The sequence below is a fragment of the Puma concolor genome, unplaced genomic scaffold (assembly GCF_028749965.1).
Source record: "Puma concolor isolate L17-30 unplaced genomic scaffold, mPumCon1.1.hap2 unalloc_scaffold_46, whole genome shotgun sequence".
NCBI lineage: Eukaryota > Metazoa > Chordata > Mammalia > Carnivora > Felidae > Puma > Puma concolor.
Window position 1 is genome coordinate 69,072 of NW_028240254.1, and position 25,415 is coordinate 94,486.

The window sequence follows — 25,415 nt, forward strand, 5'->3', positions numbered from 1 at the left end:
CAGGCAGCCCTCCTGCTGAGATGAATGCCCCGTGTTTATCTGTAGTGAAAACAAAATACAGGCCACTCCAAATTATCCTATTTCCTCCTGTCTTTAGTGCTGCCTTTTCTTCATGGAGCTATTGTGCCTGAGCCAAGGGGAGAATGAGAACTGACCCGACAGGTTACCTCTGCTGGACCGACAGCAATTGTTTTTCCACAGACTGCGATACGAACGAACGGTGGACATTGCACTAGAGATCATCTCCATTTCCGTTCAATTCCCTCATCTTACAGATAAAAGGTGTGCTGACTCAGTCTATTGGCTTTTGGATATTCGTGGGCTTATCTTTATGGGAGTCAAACATAACAACAGTTATCCTCAAAGACTGTCTCATAATCAAAGTTGAAGAAATACTGTTCTAGATATTCTTTTGTTTTTTAAAAAACTGTATCTTATTTGAAGAGGAAAACTCAAGTATTTTTGCAAAAGCTTTCTGTTGCAGAGCAACGGGACAGACTAAAGGTAGCTCACAAAATAAGGGAACATTTCTTACGTGTTATTTTTTTTTTCTCCAAATTCTTCTACAGAGGTCCAGACAGATGGGCTACGTTTCCTTTCTATTAACTGAGGAGACAGAGAAGACTTGAGGACTGAAGCTTGTCACCACTGTCCTGAATGTACTGAAATCCTAACAGCTTTAGCTGAAAAAATGTCCAAAGCAGGCAGTGAAAATAAATTTCAAATAGGACAAACTCCAAACTCTCTACGCTGGAATCCCAAGGCATGGAGGGAAAACTGGCTCGTTGGAGGAAAGCAGTTGAAGAGATAAGTGGAGTGATCTAGACCCTATTCCAGTCTGTTTGAAGTACCTGGGGATAGAATAACCCCTTTCCTTTATTCATCTACATAGGTCCATGAGCCATGAGAACGTGACTCCCCATGGGAAGCTCCTCAATGCAAGACATCTAAGGGCATCACGTAAATCCTTTCTCAGGGGTTGGGCGGGGGGAGGGGCGAAGCCTAAAGAATCTGAAATGGTGAGCCTATGTTTTAATTAAAGTTCTGAGAATAGCCTTGAAGAGGAGTTTCTGGCAGTGAGGACCAGCCCAAGAAGCAAGGGCCCTGGAATCAGGCAGACCTAGGTCTGAATTCTGGCTGTCACTTCCTGGTGAAGGGACTTAAGTAACGAACGTCTCCGAGTCCTTTTAGCAGCATTTACCTCATAAGGCAACTTGAGGATTAAAGGAAAGAGCATGTGCAAAGCACCTAGCATAAGGCTGGGCACAGAGTGGGTGCCTAGCAGTGACGATGTGATAGTTGCACCAGGCGGTGAGCAGGAAGCCTGGGGATGCCCATAGGTGGCATGGCCAGGAACTCCAGAAGCATAGGGAAAAGGAGCTCCCTGCTCGAAAGGTCCTATTCCAGTGAGAAGCTGACTCCAAGGGACGACGCCCAAAAGGCCAGTTGTCATTCAGGTCCTACCTAGTGCCAGGGAATGCGGAATTGTATTACTCGCGAAGCTTCTGAAGTGGTTCTGTCACTTATTGACAGTGTGAACCTAGGCAAGTCACCCGATGTCTCTGAGTTTCAAGTTCCTCATCCCCAAAATGAGGATAATACTACCTGTGTCACAAGAGTTGCTGGAAAGACGAAAATGAAGTGCCGTGTGAGGGGCCACGTCCGGAGCACTTCCCACGTGCCAGGCTCTATTCTAAGAGTTTAAGACACATTGTCTTACTTGCAGCACAAGCGAAAGGTCTTAGCATAGTGCCGGAGCGCAGTAAATACCTAATAGAGGTCGGTATTAAAGAAATGATATGGGGCGGAGGAGCAACTACCATGCTTCCCAGAGAAAGAAGATGCCTTGGTATATACGTGGGAAGACTCAGATGCAGCTGGGAGAAGAAAAGTAATAGTTGGGTATGACTATGGCAAAGCTTTTGAACTACCACACACGGAAAATAATAAAAGTTACCCTAAATCACCCCAAAAGGACAGCCCTGAGTTGTTATCTTCATCCTTAACGTTTATGCCTTTCTGAATCTGAGAAGAAGCTGCCAGGATTTCCAGTACATACCAAAAAGCGATGACAATATCCTGAAGTGTGTCAACTTTTGTGGGCACACAGCTGTCTAAAAGGAAGCAGATGCCGGTTGACTGGGGGAGCGTTAGGGCGTGTCTGTGACTGGGGCTCGAGTTTGCCTTCAGAGGGTGGCCACACCTACCTCAATGATATTCTCAACAATAATTCAACAGGGGCAAGGCTTAGATTTTCCTTATTCTCCCTTAGAGCTTATGTTCTTGGCACAATACGGATGCGCCACAGACGAGCCAGCATGTGAATGTGCTCTATCCCGATAAGGTACAGCCTTTCTACATCGTAGAGTCCTTCAGCTTCTAAAATCATGGAGCTCGTACTGTTAGAACCAATGAAGTGAATTTTTTAAAATAAGCCACCAGTCTGGACCTGTGTAGGTGAATGAAGGAGAAGCACTTTAAAGTCAGGAAAAAAAAAAAAAACTATACTTAACATTTAGGATTATCAACCACTGTTGGTTTTCCATAATATATTTCATTCCTGATTTCATCTGAAAGAAACAGGATTATTACTACCATTCAAAAAGTGGTACCTTATTAATAAACTCTTGGCATGGCTTTGAGGTGGATTTCAGATTCAAAATAGACTTTACCACACCGCTAACGTGTTCACTCAGTGTTTATCAATAACTTAAGAGGCTTCATTCAAAAAACTTACTGAGATATAATTACCTGAAACCCAGGGGTGAATCAAGGCCTTGTAGGGTCTGAACCTCATCTACTTTGGGAAATCCTGCCTCATCAAAACATGCAAAATTATGCGTACAGGAATTGCGAGGGTCCCTCCCAAGACTTTGGAAGGGGCCTATGTAAGTGAGGAGACCTGAAGTTTAAGCTCCAGTCAGTTCAAGATAAATCCACCTCAGCTGGGGCCCAAAAGGTTTACAAACTTATTTAATGCTGGAGAAAATACTGTTTCAACTTATAAACACCCCAGTAATAAGTCACATAGGTAATAACGTGACTGAATTCACGGGATGGCATCTCCCCTGCGCACGCTCTCTTTCTCTCAGAATAAATAAATAAACGTTAAAAAGAAAAAAGAAAAGAAAAGTTTGGCCCCAAACAAGGAGCCCAACCTCCAATACACACTTACTGTACTGTGATAATGTTTTGGAAGTTAACTGTGAATTCGTTTTAGTAGTACAGCTCTATTCAAACCACATTGAAAGGGCGGGCCTACACCGGCCGACTCCATCTTGTTCTGTGTCCTTCACCTTGACCACACCTCCTCCCCTTGAGTAACCCCCCCCCCAACTGCCTAACAGGACTCTTCCCCAGGACCCTTCCCCAGCCAATCAGCTGAGGCCGCAGCCATTACCTCACCAACTGCCACTAGGCACCAGTAAAACCTTTGTCCTTTTGAAACTGGCTCTCTCTCCCGGGTATCTCACAGCTTCGACAGTGCAGGTAGGGGATTGAGCTCGAGCTAGCTCCAATAAAGGCTCTTTTGCTTTTACACCGGACTCGGCTCCCTGGCGGTATTTGGGGATCACGAATTCTGGGCATAACACACATGGCATGAGTATTAATTTATTCTCAATACCAGCTAGCTCTGGTTCTTTAATTACCTTTCTCTGTCATGTAAGATTGATGAGGGAGCATGGGGCAAGTTGAGGGCAAAATACAAATTAGCACATGCCCCCGCCCCAGGTGGGATATGTGTCATTCTGGCTGCTGGAGGACAAAGGAAAGGAAAGAAAACAAATGGTTAACTGATAGAGATCTCAGTCGGGCAAGACAGGGGTTTCCATCAGTTTACAAATATCTTAGTAAATTACAAGAAAAAGGCCATCTTTTTCTCCTTTTTCCAGTATGAAAGATTCTTGGGGACAGTCCCTGTATATTCTTTGTACCCCCGGTACTTAGTACATTGTCGACATAGAGTGCGCGTGGCACGGATTGTTTTTCAATGAATTCATTCATTGTTATCAACGGATTCCACCCTATTTTGTCCTGTATTGCCTACATAACTATGAAATTCAGATTCTTAGAAGAGACTCTTGGTGTTATAAGATGCTTAGTAGAGGTGGTGACTTTTAAGACATTATATTGACACCACTAAAACCTCTTGGTGGAGAAACTCAATGAGCCCGTTCTCTGGCATGCTGGCAAAACAAAAAACTGACCCTCAGTATTCTTTCCCCAAGTTAGGCATCAGCAAATTAATGAGAGAGGAGGCCCCTGCTCTTGGGCACCCGCAGGAACTTACTCCAGCTCCAGACACACCGTAAACACTTTCATCTAACGGAAGATAAGCTGTGAAATCGGATTTCTGAACCACAAGACAGTGAGCCAGTCTTTTCCAGCGTCTGCTTTAGTGGAGGGTCTTCAACCTTGAGTCTCAACATCCCCCTCAGGCCACTGAACATGCCCAGTATGATTTGCTTTTTGACAGAGAAATCACAGAATGTCCCTGCTGAAAGGGAGTCACACACTTCTTAACTGAAGAGTGGTCAGGAAAGAAAGCACATGGAGAGCAGTGCCCTGTGGCAGGTGTTCAGGAGTTCTTGCTGCTTTCCTGATGGCTGAGGAAGCACCCACACCTTTTGCTGCCTGGAGAACTCTGTGCTAAACTTAGTTCTTCGCAGTTCTCTTTTGCACAGGAAACTTGCACGTGAGCCAGAATCAAAGTTAAATTCAGAAGTGGATTTCAAGGACCACGCACACCTTGGGGAAGCATCACTGTCACGAATTCCCATGATAATACTGACTTGGGTGTTACTTGCTTGGGGCCTTCACTGCCCACACAAAGCTGGGTACGAGGGAGGGCAGAGAGTGCCATTTAGGAGTTAAGACAAGTCTCTTGGCCTCTTTGTACCTTAGTTTCCTCATTTGAAAAAAAAAATGGATTTTAAGACCTACTTTCCAGAATTCATACTGGGTTTATTAACACACACCTAACCAATCACTGTATGATATTTTTACATGTAGTTTTTTTTGGTTTTTTTTTTTACATGTATTCATTTTCTGTTTCACTTACAGCTTGTGTAAAAACTGCATTCCATGCCAGGCCTGAAATGTTCCAAAGTTCAGTTTGGTGAGTAAATTGCAACCAAGATTTCTACACACACCAAAAAAAAAAAAAAAAAAAAAAAAAAAAAACCAAAACAAAACAAAACAACAACAAAAAAAAACAAGACACAAACGAAGAAGAAAAACAAGATATTTTCAGAATATTTATCCTTTGGCAGTGATTCTAATTTATAGATAACGAAACATAACCACAATACAATCTCCATACACTAAAGAAATCTCACTATGAAAGATGCTTGCCTTTTAAAAAAAATATTTGCATGAAAGATTTATACTTTCATGTTTATACATGTGGTGCATTAGATACAAATCAGTAAATGCTCAATAAATACTTGTGTTAAGTAAGTATTTTTTTCTAGAGAAGTAAGTTTATTTCTCTAGAAAAATGTTTCACAACTTTAGCACTGTTGAGATTTATGGTTGGATAATCTTTGTTATGGGGGGGGGGTGCTGCCCTGTGAACTGTAGGGTGTGACAGCAGCCCTGGCCTCCACCCACTAGATGCCAGCAGCACATCTACAGTCTGACAATCAAAAATGTCTCTAGACACTACCAAGTGTCACCTGGACGCAAAAGCACCCTGGCAGAGAACTGCTGCTCTAGAACGATTCACTCTGATCTCTATAATAACTCTCACACCAAACTTTGCCACAGACAAAAAAGATTTGCTACATAATTTTAGTAGCTTTCGACTAATAAAGTTTCATTCATTCAAAATGAATAACAAAGAGGTTTACAATTAAGTTTAATAAAAATTCCAAATACAATGAAATTATATTTGTAACTTACATAAACTGCAAAAAAGGTAGGGATTCAAATATACGTCTTTCAATAGATTGTATTTTATTGCAGGATAAATCTCTAGGAAAAGGAAAAGGAAAATATTGCCTCAATTAGCTCTAAGCTATCTAATTAGTAGGATGATAGTATTGAATAAGTAGCTTTTGGCTAAACTCTGAGTATTAGGAATTGTTATTTGAACCTTCCAGAGCCCCTAACCCTGCCCTCACCTTTCTTAAGAGTCTCACCTTTGTGATCTTCATACATAAAACATACAACTATAGATCTTGATAGATCTTGGAAGTAATCTTTCCTGAGAGCAGAAGAATTGATTAAATGACTTTCTGTGGCCTCATCAATTTCTAAATTATGAGCTCAAAGTTGTGATCTCCACATATAATTTCTAATATTAAAAGGGATATTCTCACATTAGCACACCTTCCTGGTTTAGTTGTATTTCTCGACACCAAGTCAATACCAGAAGAGATAAAAGATACCTTTTCATTTAACTTGAAAAGAAGTTACTCCTCTAATCAATACCTAACTTTGAACGAACTCAGAATTATATTATCATATTAATAGAAATTTATTTTTGGTTGTACATTGCCTAAACGCTCTATGAATTTATCAACTGCTTCAGTTGCAAGTGGGGCCAACAAAAAAACAACATGGTACTGGATTTTTATTTGGAAACACCCATTCTTGATTATAGTTGACCCTCTTATTTCCATTGATTTCAGCCGAGTCCCTCACTTTCCACCTACATGGGTACCACCATCTTCTGACTGGCATTGTCATCTCTGGTCTCTCCCATTCTAATCTATACTGCACACAGTCACCAGATTAATTCTCCAGGAGTGGTTCTCAAATATCAGAGTCACTTGGGAACTTACTCAAGATGCAAATTCTCAGCTCTACTCCGGACTGAGTGAATCAGGAACTGTGGAGGTGGAACCTGTGTCCTGACAAGGCCTCCAAGTGACCCTGGTGCAGTCTAAAGTTTGTCCTAGAGCACTGCTGTGATAACACGGTAGCTTGGCATATTATCCAAGGCCTTCAAAATCCTAAATCTGGCTCTAGTTTCCTACTCTACAGATACCAAAGAAATTTCTCCTGCATTTTGCCTTTCACTCACTCTATTTTGCAAGCATATTCTTCCCAAGATGTCTATCCGATGACACGTCATAGCCATTCAAGGTTCTGTTCAAACAGCATTTCTCTAGTAACTTCCCTGATCCAACTTGAAGTCTTCCCCCCTCTTCTATGTTCCAAAAACAACTTATACTTCTCATTGCCCAAATCCATTTCTTCCCCTCCCCCTCTCCTCCTCCTCCTTCTTCTCCTTCTTTGAATTTTTTAAAGTAGACTCCACGCCCAACCTGGGGCTTGAACTCACGACCCTGAGATCAAGAGTCGCATGCTCTACTGACTCAGCCGGTCAGGTGCCCCAATTTCTTCTTAATATAGTTATTCTGGCATTCCATTTCCTCTGGGCATAAACTCCATGAAAGTATGGACTAGTCTTGCTCATCTGCGTTGTCTACTGTGTTTAAAACTGATGCATGGACAAAGAACAAACTCAAATATTTATAAAATAAATTAACAGCTGGGTAGTGAGTAGAAGGAGCAAAATGACTGAAAAGAAATGTGGTTTTATGACTTTGTGGCTCCCGCTTCTGCACTCTGTCAGTGCTTCATCATCCATTTAGTGCTTATGCGTTATGGTTTAAGCTTCTGTTTATTTTCCCTGTGAAATCATGAGTTCCTACAAGGGTGGGAAGCCTGTCTTAACCATCTGCGTGCCTATGGTACTGGGCATAGGGCCTGTCACATTCTTTTTTAGGTTTTGATTCACATTTTTTTTTGAATGAATGAATGAGAACACTTCACCTAACATGAAATAATTGGCTTACAAAGTACCTCATAGTAGAAATAATGAAAGGCCCAATCCATTGCGCAGTTTGTCTCTTTTGTTTTTCTCCAAACTGTGTTTGTAACGTTTGGAGCCCAGATGGCAGAGGTAGCCAAGAAGACCAATACAAAGTGGTTGTCCCCTAAGACTTGGAAGGTTTGATAATTTGAAGGACTATTTTTAGTGTCATATGAGATTCCTTTTACTCACTACCCTTAAGCCTTCTACATTTGCAAGAAGAATCTATTTTCTAAAGCACATCATTAATAAGGATTAATGAGGGGCGCCTGGATGGCTTAGTCGATTGAGCATCTGACTTCGTTCGGTTCAGGTCATGATCTCACTGTTCATGAATTCGAGCCCCGCATCGGGTTCTGGGCCAACAGCTCAGAGACTGAAGCCCGCTTCGGATTCTGTGTCTCCCTCTCTCTCTGAGCCTACCCTGCTCATACTCTGTCTCTCTCATACTCTGTCTCTCTCTCTCTCTCTCTCTCTCAAAAATAAATAAACATTAAAAAATTTTTAAAAAAAGGATTAATGAAATACACAGCTTTGGATGGCATGGGCAAAGAATAAACACTGAACCTCCATAGCAAAGAACATTAGTATCTCTGTATGTCTAATGTACAGAGATATATGCAAACATTTCTTCCTTGACAATGAGGCTGGAGAGATGTTTATTCTGTAATTAGCAAAGTTAGAGGCATTTCTGATGTTTGTTTAGTGTAAACATTTCTAACTATACCACTTAACCATCATTATATTTTTAAAGATTTCATTTTTTTTAAGTAATCTCTATACCTAACATGGGGCTCTAACCTACAACCTCGAGATCAAGAGTTGCAGACTCTAATGACTGAGACAGCCACGTGCCCTTTAGCCATCTTTTTTTTAATGTTTATTTATTTTTGAGAGAGACAGAGACAGAGCATGAGTGGGGGAGGGGCAGAGAGAGAGGGAGACAGAATCTGAAACAGGCTCCGGGCTCTGAGCTGTCAGCACAGAGCCCGACACGGGGCTCGAACCCACAAACTGTGAGATCACGACCTGAGTCAAAGTCAGACACCCAACCAACTGAGCCACCCAGGAGCCCCAACCCCTTAACCATCATTTTAAACATCTATTTTTATGGTGGCATAAGCATTTCCACACCGATCACAGGAATCTGCTCCTGAAGCCAAGAGCACACTGTATGTTAGCTAACTTAACAATAAATTACATAAAAAATAATAATAAAAAAATAAACTAATAAAATTTCCCACACTGAAATCCCTAATCTGTTCTCTTGATAATTTAATATGTACTTGGTAATACTGCTTACATAATTCACCTGCTTAAATATTTCATATTTAAATATTTCATTTAGATTAAATTATTTAAAAATTCTGGGTTAATGGCATTCAAATTAATGTAAGTGTTCTATATTTTCTTGTCTTGTAGGTGACAATTTGAGGTTAACTTCAATTCCTCTCATTTTACTAAGCCAACTTTTTCAAACCTTTTCTGTAAAGGCCACACAGTAAATATTTTAGGCTTTGCAGGCCATATACGGTCTCTGTCACATATTCTCTGTTTCTCTCTCTTCTTTTCTCTTTTACAGCCCTTTAAGAACATGAAAATCATTCTGAACTCATAGGTTGTATCAAGACAGACCATACACAGGATTTGATCCATGGGCCATAAATAATAAATATAAATAAAGGCAGATGGTATATGAACACTTACATAACAAGGTTCATATGGGTGTCCATAATTGCTCAGACCTCATTACCCCTTTTCCTCTACAACTGAAGGGCTTTTTCCTAGATCTTGTCTATAAAATTAAAAAGTTGAAAACGCATAGGAGGTATTTAATGCTAGAGATGGGCTGGGTCCCCACAGACTTACAGAGTTATACAATTTAATAGAGAGAGTTACAGAATTCTACTGTTAGAAGAAATTGTTGCAATTATCTAATTTGAACCCTGTATTTTTTAATAAATAATATAACTAAAAACTCATAATAAATGATGAACTGATTAACTTACAAATACTGGAGGGATAGCAGGCCTTCAAATGTGTCTTTACGTAATTCGGTCAGATAATTTTCACTGAGAATTCTGCAAAATGAAAAGGTCATTTCTGGGTCAAAATGCAAAATAACTACAACTATTTGCTACACAGGACCGCTAGATGTGAGAGAAACCTGGGTAATGGTGCCACCAAATACACTAATTCTTATTTAATGTAGGGATGGCGACCTCTGCTGTTTGATTCAAATATTTTCTTCTCACATACTCCTTTGTCTCTCTCTCTCTCTCTCTCTCTCTCTCTCTCTCACACACACACACACACACACACACACACACACACACACCCCTATCCACTCTTCACACCAAAATGTACATTTAATGCCTACTCTCTGGATCACAAAATCTCTGTTAGAATCCAGCCCTGAGTGGCAAAAACATGGACAGAACTGCCACTTCCTCCTCTCTTTTCCCAAATTTTATTGTGGAAGCCCTATTTATAACCATATCAGTGCTACGAGTAAAGCCATCTAATTTTTTTCCCCAACCAAAAAGTATCTGTGAGAACTAAAAATGTGCATAAAATGCACATAACATAAATGCTCAGTTTAATATGTATAGAGTAAATACCCGTGTAACGCTATTTGTTCTTTCTACTGTTGGTGGATACTAGATTTTTCTAATTTTTAGTTATTATAAACAGTGCTGCTTTGAACATTTTTCTGTTTATATCCTAGTACACATTTGCCTAAGTTTCTCCAGGATTTAACAGGGGTACAAAATTGCCTTCCTAAGAGGTTGTGCTATTTCAAGCTGGCAGATTGAAACATGCCAGGTCTCTACCAAACTCCAAACTCCACCAAAGTCCCTAAGAATGATTAGAAAAGATACAATTAGAAAATCCACAACCTTAGCTCAAAGCCAAGGGAGTAGCTCTACAAACACTCCCCACCAGAAATGCCTTGGAGCCACCTACAGGGTGATTAGCTGGGATACTGCAGTAGGACCAAGGACAGCACATCAACCCCACATCCTTCCTCCTGGGATCTGGCAGCAAAGGGTGTTTTCTTCCAGGCAGGAGCCATTGGTGTTAGAAGGGGGCAGGGTCCCAGAACCCTGGAGGAAGGGTCTACACTCTGACTAGCCATTAGAAGTCACCTCCCACCTCTTCTTTAACTCTCAGGGGGACCTGTCACCAATAACAAGCCCCGTGGTTCATTTCACCTCTTCCTTAGGACCAGAAAACAGAAGCAAGTCAAATCTCAACTACAAAGATAAATTGCACTCAGGAATGACCATGTGGAGTGAGAAAGCCAATTCCATTCAGGACAGAAAATAAAAAACAAATATAACAGCTTATAGTCAATGACACAGTTAACAGAGAAAACACAAAAGGATTTGAGAATACCAACATTAATGGGGCACCTGCGTGGCTCAGTCGGTTAAGCATCCGACTTCGGCTCAGGTTGCAGTCCATGGGTTCAAGCCCTGCACTGGGCTCTGTGCTGAAGCTCAGAGCCTGGAGCCTGCTTCAGATTCTGTATCTCCCTCTCTCTCTGCCCCTCCCCAACTTGCACTCTGTCTCTCACTCTCTCTCTCTCTCTCTCTCAAAAATAAACACTATAAAAAATTTAGAATAGCATCATTAATATATCCTCAGATAGAGGTAAACAGTACATCTAATAAAAAGAACCAACTCAAGATTATATGAATGAAAAGTATTATCATTAGTAAAAAACTCAGTCTATGAGCAGCAGAAATGGTCGTTGAATAAATTAGAAAACTTGAGGGGCGCCTGGGTGGCTCAGTCGGTTAAGCGGCCGACTTCAGCTCAGGTCATGATCTCGCGGTCCGTGAGTTCGAGCCCTGCGTCGGGCTCTGTGCCGACAGCTCAGAGCCTGGAGCCTGTTTCAGATTCTGTGTCTCCCTCTCTCTGACCCTCCCCCGTTCATGCTCTGTCTCTCTCTGTTTCAAAAATAAATAAACGTTAAAAAAAAATTAACACAGAATTGCAATCGGTAGAGGTTGAGTTGGGATATGGAAGGGGAAACACCTTTCCTCAGAGCTACTGACTTCAAAGTTCTGGACCAAGAAGGACCTTAGAATGCATATAGATATAAAATTTTTTTTTCTAAAGTCGTCTCCACGCCCAGCTTGAAGCTTAACGCAGGGCTTGAACTCCCCACCCAGAGATCAAGCCGTGAGCTGAGATCAAGAGTCAGATGTCCAACCGACTGAGCCACACAGGCGACCCGTCCCTTCTTATACTTTTTATATGAGAATAGGGCTCCCTATTTTAAAGGGCTCCGTTTTAAAACTGTTACAAAGTAGGTTTTATATTTGCACTCAAACCAAACACTTCATCATTATGGTCTCTGGTATAAACCAAATCAAAAGAAAAGGGAAAAAAGTGTAGCAGCAACAACAGATTAGTGTCAATCAAGAGTTGGGGCCGACGTCATTTAGGAGCTGTGAGTTACAATGAAACTTATTCTGACGACCTTAGCTCAATGATGGCTCTTTCTAAACTAAAGAAGACTCCGTTTGTATTGTTCCTTTACACTCCATCCAATCCTGCCACACCTTAGATTTTTTTCGGACGTCCCTGGGCTCTCCAAGTGAATAGTAAACTAGGTGTAGGGGCCCTGACTCCCACCATCTCTACCAACCCAGAGCAGTGAGTTGGCAGGTGCTGGACAAACAATTTATCATCTGTAAGTGTGACTTTCCCTTCACCTAGTCTACTTAGCAGGTAGTCGCGGCCTCGAAGATCCCATGAGCCGTCCGGCCCAACGTCCCCACGCATCAGGCCGGACCCTCCATCCGCCGCCGACTTGGGCATCCCGCCAGAGACAGAACTTCCGAGCCGCCCCCGGCAGCGCCCCGGCGGAAGGACTCGGCCTCCACACTGGCGGGCGCCCGAGGCCCCAGCCAGGGGAGCCGGCCTCGCCCAGCCTGGCTGCGCCCCCGCCCGTGCCCCGACGCGGCCCTCACTTGTGCGTTTGCTGGTACAGCGGCTCCACGTCGCCGGCCCCGCCGGGTCCGGCCCTGGCTTCCCTGGAACACGTCCTCACGGCCCCCCCCCCCCCCCCGTCCGGCTTCCGGCTGCCGGCTCCCGGTCGCAGGACCCGCCCCCTCCTGCCGGCCAGGGCTGCCCCGGCGCGCGCCCTGCCGGTGGTGATGGAGACAGAAGAGGAGGGCGACGGAGAAGAGGCCCGGACAAAAAGGCTAAGAGTAGTCAGAGGCACTGCCGCAGATCGGGGACGAGGAAGCATAGTTGTGGGTAGGGGGGCGGGCTTCGGCATCGAGTCAGGCGTTGACAAGGGCAGTCGGAGAAGTAGGGACGTGAGGTCCTCAGAGCAAAGCTGCAGGAGAGCTGGTGGACACCTGCCATTCCCCAGCGGAGGCAGGCTTGGGGGGGCTGTTCTCGCTCTGCTTCCCAGTAAGCTGCTCAGTTGTGGGTCTGGAGCTTGCGCTCCGCTGGGCTCTTGTGCGCAAGCATCTCCTATGTCAAATATGTCCGGTTACTACTCCCCCCCCCCCCCCCATTTATCCTTCCAATAAACTCCCAATGAATGAGTGGTAACCGTGTCTTGTGTGCTGTGGGGAAACCGGTTCCTCTTGCCCTCAAGAGAGGTCGCGGTCTAGGAAAGGAAGTGAGATAAGGGTACAAATAAACAGCTGCTTTTTTTTTTTAATTGTTTTTTCAACGTTTTTTATTTATTTTGGGACAGAGAGAGACAGAGCATGAACGGGGGAGGGGCAGAGAGAGAGGGAGACACAGAATCGGAAACAGGCTCCAGGCTCCGAGCCATCAGCCCAAGGGGAGGCTGAGAAACGGAGCTCCTTGCGTCCCCGCCTGGAACCAGAAGGCTGTCACCCTCTCCTGCGCGGGGACTAAAAGTTCCACACCCAGAAAACGGCGAGGGGTCACTGTCTCTCTGTGCAACCTCAGCGCACTAGCTGGCTCTCCCTACCAGTCCTGCATTCACTGGTGCTCTTATCCAGCAGGGCCCAGTGGGTGTGAATAACTCAGCTCTCAAGGCAAGAACGACGCCTCAGTGCATATTTGAAAAGCCAAATCAAGTACACCGGGCTCCGGGGCAGGCGTCGGACTTGGCCTCCCTTGGGCCCAGAAAGCCTTCCTTTCTCCAAACAGCCCCTGCCACCTGGCCTTCCCCGCCCCGCCCCCGCCCCCACCTCTAGCCCAGCAAAGCCACAGGCTGACACTGCCTCCCAGCGCCCTGCTGGCCCAGCCTGGCTGGCTCTAGGCCACTCATCCGAGGAATTGAGACAGCGAGGTGGTCCCCCCTCAAAAAACCCTCAGTCCTTCCTCCTTTGGTCTCCCTTATTCCCCCCGCATCCTTTCCTACTCTGCCCTCCTGCTCCAACGTGGTTGGGGACCCTCAGTTCCAGTCCCCCCCGCAACCTCTGTTTGCTGGGTGTCGAGGGAGGGAAGGGCTGCCGGGCCCAGTGGAGAGGAGTGCGCGCGCGCGGGCACCGACTTCGGGGTGCGCGCCGCGTGCGCCTGCCTGGGGGGCCTCCACGTGGCCGAGCAGCGCGGGGTCCTGGCAGCGCCCCTCTTCCTTCCTTGCACGCCCAGGAGCTCTCTCTGTTCTTCCCTCGTATGGGGCCTTCATTCAGGGCCTGAGCGCACCGTTCCTTCCATCTGTAACACTCTTTCCTGAGTCTTCCCCTTTCTAACTCTGACTCATTCTCCAAGGCTCATCTTATATGTACATTCCTCCAGGAAGTCTTCCGGGCTCTGCCCTCCTCCACTCCGGATTAGAGGGCTCACCTCTGTACTTCCAGGCATCCTGCCTCCCTTCTAGCTCCCTCTAGGCTGTTGTAGCAGCTCTACAGGCTGTTGTAGCTCTAGGCTTACTCATCTGCCTTCCCTGTGAGAGGGTAGGACCGGGTCTACCTTGCTCAGTGTGGAGCTCACAAAGCTGGCTCAGTGCTGAGCACTTGGTATGTTCTCAGTAAATAACTGTTAGATGAACGAGTAAATGAATGAATACATGAACAAATAAAAACCACTCCCAAAGCTTGCGGTAATTTCCCCAACCTAGTGGGAAGGTGATTTCTGCTCGGCTCTGGCATTTTTCCTAAGGGGGCGTCTTGGGCGGGCACTAGCTGCATGCGTGTGTGTGTGTGTGTGTGTGTGTGTGTGTGTGTGTCCGGGACGCTCACCTCTTGCTCAGCTCCTTCAGGGCCCCACTTCGGCACAGGCCCAGGTAATCCCCCAGAAGCTTCAGCTGCTCCCGTCTCCTCCGGACGAGGCGCATCTGCTCCACATGCTCGTACAGCGAGGCATTCACCAGCTGCAGGTTGATGAGGGGTGGGCCCGGATCTGCGTCAGGAACTTCAGAGCCTGCCGGCAGATCTGGGACACCACCAGACGGCAGACGGTGGCGGTTGGGGGGGGGGGGCGGGACAGAATGGCCGTTCGGTGAGCATCTCTGCGACAGGCACAGTATTACCCACCCACTCACCCGCCCTGCCACCACCGTCCAAGGGAAGCGGTGCCATCTTCATTATACAGATGAGGAAATGGAGGACCAGAGATGATGTGACCGGGCCTAGGTCCACAGCTCATAAAAGTCAAGATCTGAACCCAGTTGCCCTAACTCCCAAACCTACTCTCCCTCCCAGGCACTAGCTGCGGTCCCTCCCCGGCCACGTTGGGTCAATGCCCCTCTCCCCCCGGGCCTACAGATCCTTCCCACTATTTCCTGTCTTCCCAGCCCCCATTTTCCTGCCTAACAGAAACAGGCACTGCCCCAGCGCCGACCCGGGAACCAGGTGACTGTCTGAGTCAGGCTCCAGCCACAGGAAACTACAGATCAGACACAGCTTAACAAGGTTTCCCGAGCGCCCCCACCCCAAGCTCTGGCCAGCAGCACCAACCAGGGCTCCCCCAAGTCCCCGTGTGGAGGGGAGCGATCAATCCCAGCCTCTCCCACTGACAGGGTGTTACAGGTTCTACCCTCGGCCCTGACCCTAATGCCAAAGCCGGTTACTGAGCGCCTACTATTTGCCCGACGGTGGGCTGCGGATCTCAACCATATCCTTTCTTCGGGCTGATGACAATTCAATGGGGGAGGTGTCACCACCCCCATTTTACAGATGAGTAAATGGAGGCTCAGAGAAGCTAAAGTGGCTTATCCAATCTACCTGCAGAAAGCAGAGCCCGGGTCTAAACTGAGGTGTTGTCTCTGCACACTTGGCTGCCTCATTAACTACCAAGAAGCTTCTCTCCCCTTCAGTCTCCTCCTTGGTGTAATAAGAAGGCCGGAGGATCTGAGATGGTCTCCACCATCAACTACCATGCAGTGGTTAGGAGTCAGGCTTTCAAGTCAGAATTGAATTCGAATCCTGGCTCTACCACTGCCTACCAGTAGGACCTTGTGACACTTATTTAACCTCTGTGACTCAGTTTCCTTGTCTATAAAGTGGGGAAAAGAAAAGCATCTCTTACGGAATTATTTTGAGTTTAGGTTAAAATAATGATAATAATAATAATAATAATAATAATAATAATAATAATGCAGGGGCGCCTGGGTGGCTCAGTCGGTTAAGCGTCCGACTTCGGCTCAGTTCATGATCTTACGGTTCACGGGTTTGAGCCCCATGTCGGGCTCTGTGCTGACAGCTCAGATCAGAGCCTAGAGCCTGCTTTGGATTCTGAGTCTTCCCCTCTCTCTGCTTCTCCCCCACTCGTGCTCTCTCTCTCTCTCTCTCTTTCTCTCAAAAATAAATAAATGCAAAAAATAAAAAATAAAAAAAAAAAAAGTTGTCCGGATGTTGTAAATAGCGAGTGTGTTTTATGGCCAAAGAATTATTTGCATCTGTGGCGGTTCTGAGGTTTAATATTCTATATGCAGTTAGTTAAATACTTACCACTGAGGGCAGGAGTGAGGACAAGGTAACCAACAAAAAGCCAAAGTGAAGCTAATGTCCTTGGGGTTCCGGTCCCCAGCAAGGTGGAGGCTGGGGTGGCACGGAATCTAAGAGTCACGTTCCCTGTGCTCTGACGACACATCCACACGTCAAGACTGCATGGCCAATAGGCCTGGGTCTTGAGAAACAAATAGCTTCTTCTTTGTGCTTCTGTGTCTGTCTTAAGCAGAAATCTGTGCCTTTGGGAGAAAGCCAAGTTTGTGCTCCTCCAGGCAGGCTCTGACTAAGTGAATGAGGGGCTGAAGGTGTGGCAGGCCTCAGGAGAAAGAAAGGGCACTGATGTAAGGCTCTAAGAGACTGGCGGGTGCCATCTCCTGTAATGTCCTCTGAGGCAGATACTTATTAATCCTTCTTTATAGATGAGGAAACTGAAGTTAAATAATTTGCTAATGGTAACATAGCTAGGTAGGTGGGTAAGCTCAGGTGGAGAAGAAGAAAAGAGAGATCTTAGAATACATCTTATTCAAAAGCATTTGGTGAACATAAAAAAGTACTCAAGACTAAATCACACTAAATGGTACCAAGTGGACAGAGCCTGTTATAAATCAGTATGAGTCCAGAACGATCCCAACTTTACAAATGTATGTAAACAAATATACAGAAAAGGCTGACTGCTCCAAGGGGAAGTACAGCCAGTTGGCCAGCCCACCCATCCATCCACCCGTCCATCAGTCCACATCCATCTACCCATCCCTCCATCCACATCCATTCACCCAACCATCTGTCTACATCCACCCGCCAACCCATCCACCCATCTATCTATTCACAACTATCTACCCACCCATCCCCCATCCATCTAGAAATATAATCTATCCTAACTATCTTTCCTTATCTATTCTTCCTCTCCCTCTCTTTCTCTCTCTCTAGTTGCTGGTGCCTTAAACAGTTTTCTCCATGGCCATGGGAGCTGCAGAGAACCACCCTCAGACCTCCACCTGAGGAACGAGGCAGGCACTGACAGAGTTCTGCCCAGGGGCTACAGACCAGCAGCACAGTTTTCTCTTGGTTGGCCCTCCCACCATCATGGGGCCTGAACCAGTGACCCTAAATTCCCTAGAGCCAAACTCCTCCACACAAAGAGCAGCAACAAAGGGGAGCGACCATTCCTTTGTCACTCCTCAGCCCTGTGTGGCCACGACTGGTTGGGCCCAAGGCTTACCGGGCGCTTGGTGAGGTCCCAGTTGTGGATGATCCTGGCCGGAATCACCGAGGCATCGTCCTGGTGGCAGATGTCGCAGTAATAGAGGCCAGAGAAGGCACAAAGCTTGGGTCGTACAAACGAGAAGCCAATCTGCCGGGAGCAGCCTGGGGAGAGGGACGGCAGGAGAGTGAGCAGTGGCGGGGCCAGAGTCTGGGGACAACGCAGAAGCTCCTAGGCAGAAGGACCTGCTATTTAAGGAAGGGGCAGACATACAAGGAGGACACAAAGATCAAACAACCGTCACTCACATGCCCACCGCTGAGAAACAACCCCATTACTTAGTCTTTACGACAAAACACCATTAACAATTATTGCTGCCATTTTGCAGCCGAAGCAGTCGGTGCACAGAGAGGTCAGGAGACCTGCCCAGTCACAGGACGATTAAGTGGCAGAGCCGGTAATCGGATTTGGGTTGGGTTGGTGTTAGAGCCCACATCCTCTTCTACCTAGCTGCCTGTGTTCAGTGTTCCCACTGCTTGCTCACCAATGCCAACCTCCCGTAGGCCCACCCCTCCACTGGGGCCCAGAAACGGAAGCAACCGAGTCAGCGCCTCAGCAAGCAGGGTAGGAGCTGGGGACATGGGGCCGGCCGACAGGCAGGGAGTAGGTGGGGAGGCCAACCGGAGGCAGGACCGTCTGGACACTGCCTGGTGCCAGCTTGGAGTCAGACAGGCCGGACATCTCTGGACAGTGGTGCAGGGTCCGGCTTCAGCTCCTCTGCTGGAGGTCCCTCCACAGCGGCGGGCGGTGGGAGTCAGAGTGGGGCTCAGATCCTGAGCACATGCCTGCCTCCCACAGGGCCAGGGGAAAGAGGCCCTCTGGCCTTGGGACGAGAAGGGCTGGCTCTTCTGCCTAATAGCTGCCTCATCCTAACCTTCGTCGAGGTTTTACGAGGTTCCATTTCAGTATCTATAAAACTCAGCTGCTCCTTGCTCTCCTGTGGGGGTGATGACCAAGTTTAAATGAGATGAGGCTTTGAAAGTGCCCTGTGAACCATGAAATACAGCCAGATGCCGGCGGTGGGCATCCACCCGGCCACAAAGCCATGCCTGCAGCAGGAAGGAAGCCCAAGCCCCCAGATTCAGTCTCGGCCTGAGGGCTGGCGGGTGAGAGGCACAGTGAGAGCCGCCCCCTGCCAGCATTCACACCCACTGGGGGACCCTCCTCACCAGCCCTGGGGGGCCTGGCCTCCTCCACGAGCCCAACACCCACAGGCGGAAAGTTCAGAGCGTGAGTGTTAGGGGTTGGCGGGTGTGAGGAGGGAGTGAGCAGGGACTTGAAAATGTCTTCTGCAGGAAGAAAACCGCAGACCACTTCCTTCCAGATGCCCGAAGCAGACTTTCCCTCCGGTCCCACAGGCTCCAGCCAACAGGATGGTCCTCAAACCACCTGCAGCTGCGTCTCCTGCTAGGGCACCCTGCGGCAGGGCAAAGTCCTCACAGTCCCCCTGGAGAACCGAAGGTGATGGAAACAGGGGTCTGGGTCGGGGAGAAGAGCTAAAAATGGAACGTGAGCCATGGAATATCTCACAGCCTTGAAAAGCAATGGGGTGGAGAGGCCCTGCGGGGACACGGCCAGAGCGAGCCTCTAGGACCGTCAAGGTCCTCATCTGGCTTCACCACAGGACAGGTTATTGTTAGGACTAAGTTAAATAATCCAAATAAAGCAGCTGGCCCGGTGGTCCCACACAGAAGGATCAGACTTGAGGACAGTAATGATACGGCAGATGTACTGACGTAGAATAATATCCATGATACATTCCTCAGTAGAACAAAACCAAGTTGCAGAACAATATATACAGCTGTGCTGGCCCGTACGGTGGCCACAAGCCACAGGCGCCCATTTCAATTTAAATACCTTTAAGTTAAACTGAAAATTTGGTTCCTTAGTCACACTAGCCACATTTGAAGTCCTCAGGGGCCACAGATGGCTTGTAGTTACCATATTAGACAGCACAGATCTAGGATATTTTCACCATCGGAGAATGTTCTATTGCACAGCACTCAGTAGGATGAGCTGTGCACCCACAGGTCCCAACCCTCGGCAGGGCTGCTGGCCTCGGTGGGTGCTGGGGAGGAGCAGAGGCTACGTCTGCTGCAACATCCCAGGGGTGGCATGGGGACGCTCGTGGAGAGCCAGGACAGGGCAGAGAGCCTAAATCGGGAGCCCCACCCGAGGCAGAGTGAGGCGGGCAGGCTGGGGGTGGCGGGACAGCAAGGGGGCACCTGCACAGAAGCAGCCCTGGGAGTCGAGGCCTTTCTCCGTGGGGATGGCCACGAGGTACCGCAGCAGGAAGCCGTTCTCCCGCGTGGCGAACTTCAGCACCTCCTGACAGTTTTCGTCCAGACTCCCGCCCAGTGTCACCGCCTCCTCGGCCCTCTCCAAGTAGGACGCCAGGACCTTGCGCACCAGCTCCCTCCACAGGGCGGCCTCCTCAGCATTCCCGGCCTGCAGCTTCAGGACGGCCTTGGCCGTGATGATTTTGAAGAAGGATGGGCCCCCGAGGCTCGTGTCTGGCAGGATGTCTCGGATGGTCTCAACTCCGTGGCTGTCACTTAACATTTTCTCGTTGTTTCTCACTCGGAAGCACTTCAGAGACTCCAAGGATAGGGAAAAAATATAGGGCATCCAGGTCCTGTCCGTGTACAGGTACAGAAGGGATTCTTTAATAGCGTCTGGCTCGGGAACTTGGGCAGAGGACCAACAGAACTGTGTGCCCTGGAGAGTCTCGGGCTCAGTGGGTGGGTCCGGGTGGGAGGGGAGGCCACCCTGGGGGGCGTCTGGGGGGTCCTCGGGCTGCTCCGGGTACTGGATGTTCACCCACTCATCCTCCTGCTGGGGCCGGCACTTCTGTAGGGCCTCCCGCACCCGGTCCAGCCAGTCCTCGGCTTCGTCCTGGGAGGAGGCCCGCAGGGCCAGCAGCTTCCTGCCAGAGAAGACCAGCTCGAAGCGGCCGTCGCCGTGGGCTGGCCCCACGGCCTCGCATCGCAGCAGGGAGCAGTTCTCCACGCAGGTGCGTTCCTCGGTGTTCAGGTAGAGGCGGAACTCCAGAGGGGAGAGCTCGCAGAAGAGTTCCTTCCAGATGCCCATCGCCCCCCGCCGCTCCACGGTGCCCAGCTTCATGAGACCCCGGAATGGGTTGGACAGCCCTGGGGGCAGAAAGAGGCACTTTAGACGGCGGGCCAAGCCTCTACCTCCCGAGGCCCTGCAGCGGGTGGGGACAGGGGCTGCCGCGAGAACGCTTTAGGAGTGCCTTCGTCCCATCCGCACCCTCAGCTGTTGACCTTGTTCCTGAATTTTACTGAGAAAAAAAAAAAAAAAAAAGGACTAAAAAAATTACCTCCACAGAGCCCTCACTATGGCATCTGTACCCACACTCAGACTTCCCCCTTGTCACCGGGGATGAACTTCCGGCTCAGTCTGAGGCCTACTCCTCCGTCTGCACAGGGGACCCCTCCCCACTGCCCACTCAAGGACAGGGACGTCTCTCCAGCAGCCCCCCCCCCCGCCCCCCACCGTGTCACTGCTTTGTCCCTTCCCTCCTGGCTCGTTCCCATCAGCACACAAACACGCTGTTATTTCTGCCATCTTTAAAAATAGCTTTCTTGATGGCACTCACATTTCTAATTACCACCCTGTTCCTCTGTCCCCTTTACAGAAAACCTCGAGGAGGTGTCACAACTGTCTCTGGTTCCCCTGCTCCCGTTCCATCTTGAATCTGCTCCAGTCAGGTTTTTGTCCCCTCCTTCCACTGAAACGGCACTTGGGAAGCCCCATGCCCTCCTTGTCACCAAATCCCAAGGCTAATCCTTGGTGCCAATCTGGCCTGACCCATCAGTATCTCAGGACACAGCTGAGACCCTCCTGCCCTCATGAGACACTTCCCTCACACGGCTGCTGAGGGGCCACTCTGGGTACTCCTCCGCCACGACGGGCCACTCTTCTGTCCCCCGGGCTCACTCCTCCGCCTCTCCCTGACATGTCAACATTGGAGCACCCCAGAGCTCAGTCCTGGGTCCCCTTCTCCATTGACACCCGCCTCCTACCTGATCGTGCCTACGCTCAGGGCTTTATGCCAACAGCTCCCCAGCGTTTATGTCCAGCCTGAACCTTGCCCTTGAACTTCAGGTTCAGATCTCCACCTGTGCCATGTATGGCTGATATCTAATAGGCATCTCAAAATTGACATGCCCGAAAATCAATTCCTGCCCCTCCCACTGCAAACTAGCTTTTCTCCCAACATCCCTCATCTCATAAATGGCAAACTGCATCCTTCGAGCTGCTTGGGCTAAAAACCTTTCCTTTCTGTCACACACATACACACGCAGCCCGTCAGCGAATTCTGCTGGCACATCCGGAACCCTCTGCTTCTCACCACCTCGACCGCTACCACACGGGCTCCGACGGCTGTCACCCCTGGCCTGGCTTGTGGCGAGAGCCTCCTGACTGGTCTCTCTCCCCTGAGGTCCTTCAACATACGAGCCAGGATGACTCCCCATTTAAAGGAAGTCAGATCACGTCCCTTTGCCCCAAACCCTGCAATGACTGCCATCTCCCTCGGAGGGAAAGCTAACGTCCCTTCTGTGGCCCGCGAGGCCCTCCGTCACTCCGCCCTCATCTCTAACTACCCCCTTCCCATCTCCTTGGTTTCCTGGGCACGTGCCCATGGCAGGATCTTTGCATCTGTTCCCCTGCTGGAGCCACACAGGTCGGCCCGTGCCTTCCTGCCTCTCTCCCTGCACATCTCCTCAAATGTCACCTTCTCTGTGAGGGCTTCCTTGGCCACCCATATGAAATAGTACGCTCCCCCCCGGCACTCCCCAAGTTCTCCACAGCAATTATTATCACCAGTCCATACTATACATTTACTTGTTAATTCCCTTCTTCCCTGCCTCTTGCACTAGGATATAAGAAGTCTGTGAAGACAGGGACGTTGCTTTGCTTCCTGCTGTGTCCCCAGCACCCAGAACAGCCTGGCACAGCACAGATACTTAATAAATACCCGCTGAATGAGCGTGTGCCTGGACACCACACACCCCTCTATGCTCCCTGGTTCCTAGGGCTCTGCCAGCAACTGGGGGGTCCAAAGGATGCACAGTTCTCTCTTCCGCAGCCTGAACTAGCCTTGGAGATTTCAGATAATTGTATAGGGTCTTCCTACCCTTCAGGGAACCTGACGGCCTAGGCATGAGGCACACTTTCTCTGGCATGGTTACACGGACTACAAGAAAAACCTAAAAGAAGCCAGTGTGGAGACCAGGGCTCTCCTGAGCTAGGAACCTGGCCGGAATCGTCTGCTGGGTCATGGCAAACAGAAAATGAAGTGAGAAAGAGACCGGCTCCAGGGCAGACTTTTCTGTTTGTGGGGGTTGTGGAGAAATTCGCTTATGGTTACTGAACGCTTTTTAGAATTGCACAGGGTGCGGAACTCGAGCTGGCCTCGTTGTAAACAGCGCACAGAGGACGGCTAACAGATGGCAGAGCTGATACACCCCCACCAGAGCTGTTAAACAAACCATCGAAGACAGAGGTCTCGGGAAGGGGCACTGAAACGCCTTCCGGAGGCAGGGTTTGCTCTGAGCTACAGGCAGAACCCAGAGTCGTGCATAGTCACACGACCTCGGGGGGGAAGTTTCAGTATTTCAATATATGAAACAGGTTTGGGGGCATGATACTGTGGAGCTCTCATGAGAAAATATAGCACTTTTCCTGAAATGCTTCCCTGAATTACTCAGCAAGGGTGTTCCTGATTACATTTTGGCAAGAGGTTTTGCTCGTGAGAATACACTACCCAACCGGTAATGGAAAAGAGGGCTCTGGCACTGCTCTCCGAAAGGCACTGTCCCCGCGGCAAGGTCACTGGAACCCTGCGGTCACCTACCCATCTGCCTGCGGTGCACCACCCTGAAGTTCTGGTGCTCCTGGGCCGCCGCTGCCCTGCTTGGCCGGCCTCCTGGGGAAGGCACGCAGGCTTGGTCTAAGGCCCCCGTGGAGTGGCTTTTCCTTGGCCCTTGAGAAAAGTGCCGGAGGAGCCCAGGCCTGGACTCCGGAGTCCCTCCGGAAGAAGCCACGGAGTGTTCTGAAGGGCTCTCTGTGGGCGGCTCCTGGGGAGGCCGGTAGAAGTCATCCTCTGAAATCCAGCTCCTGCTCTTCTAGTGGGAAGGGAGGGAAGACACAGGTGGTGATTGAAGGTTTTTGTGTGTTTGTTTTGTTTTACAGACATCTTGATGGAGACACAATTCACCGATCATCAAAGGAACCATTTAGAGTGCACGACTGAATACTTTCAGTGTATTCACAGAGTTGTGCAACCAGCACCACGAAGTTCAGAACATTTTCATTCCTCCAGAAAGAAACCCCGTGCTCGGGAGCGGTCAGTTCCCATTTCCCCTCAACCGCTCCAGTTCTAGGCCACCACTAATCTACTTTCTGTTTCTAGAGATCTGTCCATTCTGTTTACATAAACAGAATCTTCATTTATGGTTTGTCTTTTTATTCATTTGTATGTATATTTATTTTGGGGTGTATGGGGGGGAGACAGCATGAGCAGGGGAGGGGGACAGACAGGCAGAGAAAGAGAGAGACAGAATCCTAAGCAGGCTCTACACTCAGTGTGGAGCCTGACGTGGGGCTCAGTCTCACGAACCTGGGATCACGACCGGAGCCAAAATCAAGAGTTGAACGCTCAACTGAGCCACCAAGGTGCCCCAATATAAAAGGAATCTTATAAATGTGGTCTTTGTGTCTGCCTTCTCTCTGAACATCAGGTTTTCTAGGTCCATCCATGTTGTGGCAGGCATCGGTATTTCTTTATTACTAACTAGTATTCCAAGGTATGGATGTAGCACATTTGGTCTGTCCGTTCATCAGCTGATGGGCATCTGGGTTGTCTCTGCTTTGGGGCAATTATGAATAATGCTGCCACGAACATTCACGTAACCATTTCTTTTTTTTTCTTTCTTTTTTTTTTTTTTTTTGTTGGGCAGACTGGAGGGCCTTTTATTCGCGAGGATCGGGGGTGGGGTCCCAGGTGTGGAGAGACAATAAATACTGAGGAATGTCGGGGTCTCAGTGCATCCAAAACGTGGATTAGGGTGCTGGGGTCCTGGAACTTGGCGGGTCGGAGGACAGGTCAATAAATACCCAAACTGCCGAGGCGGGCGGAGCCTGCTGTGGCCCCCAGAGCTACATACGTGAGGAGGGCGCGCGAGTCCCCGAAAAAGCGGGGCTGGCGAAAGCAAAATGTTCTCGAGAAGGCGGGCGGGGCTCGCACTAGACGTTCGCCGCGGGAAGAGAACATTCCCGGGATAGTAGGGCCTCATGCACAGGGATTTGTGGTCTGCGAGCCGATAGGCGGGGGGCGCGTGGAGGGTGAAAAACTGATGGCCGAGCCCTGGCCCTGCTGTCTCCTCTAGATCGCAGTTTGCCCATCCAC

The 25,415-nt window shown here is 48.6% G+C and overlaps 1 long non-coding RNA gene and 1 pseudogene across 1 annotated transcript; one reads left to right on the top strand and one right to left on the bottom strand.

The window, feature by feature from the left end:
* Positions 1–25,415, bottom strand: part of LOC147571188 (pleckstrin homology domain-containing family M member 1-like) — a 66,425-nt pseudogene that overhangs the window by 23,167 nt on the left and 17,843 nt on the right.
* LOC147571190 (uncharacterized) lies at positions 111–5,200 on the top strand. Its single transcript, XR_015247631.1, has 3 exons — positions 111–282; positions 570–4,369; positions 5,065–5,200. It is a non-coding gene; the product is annotated as an uncharacterized LOC147571190 (long non-coding RNA).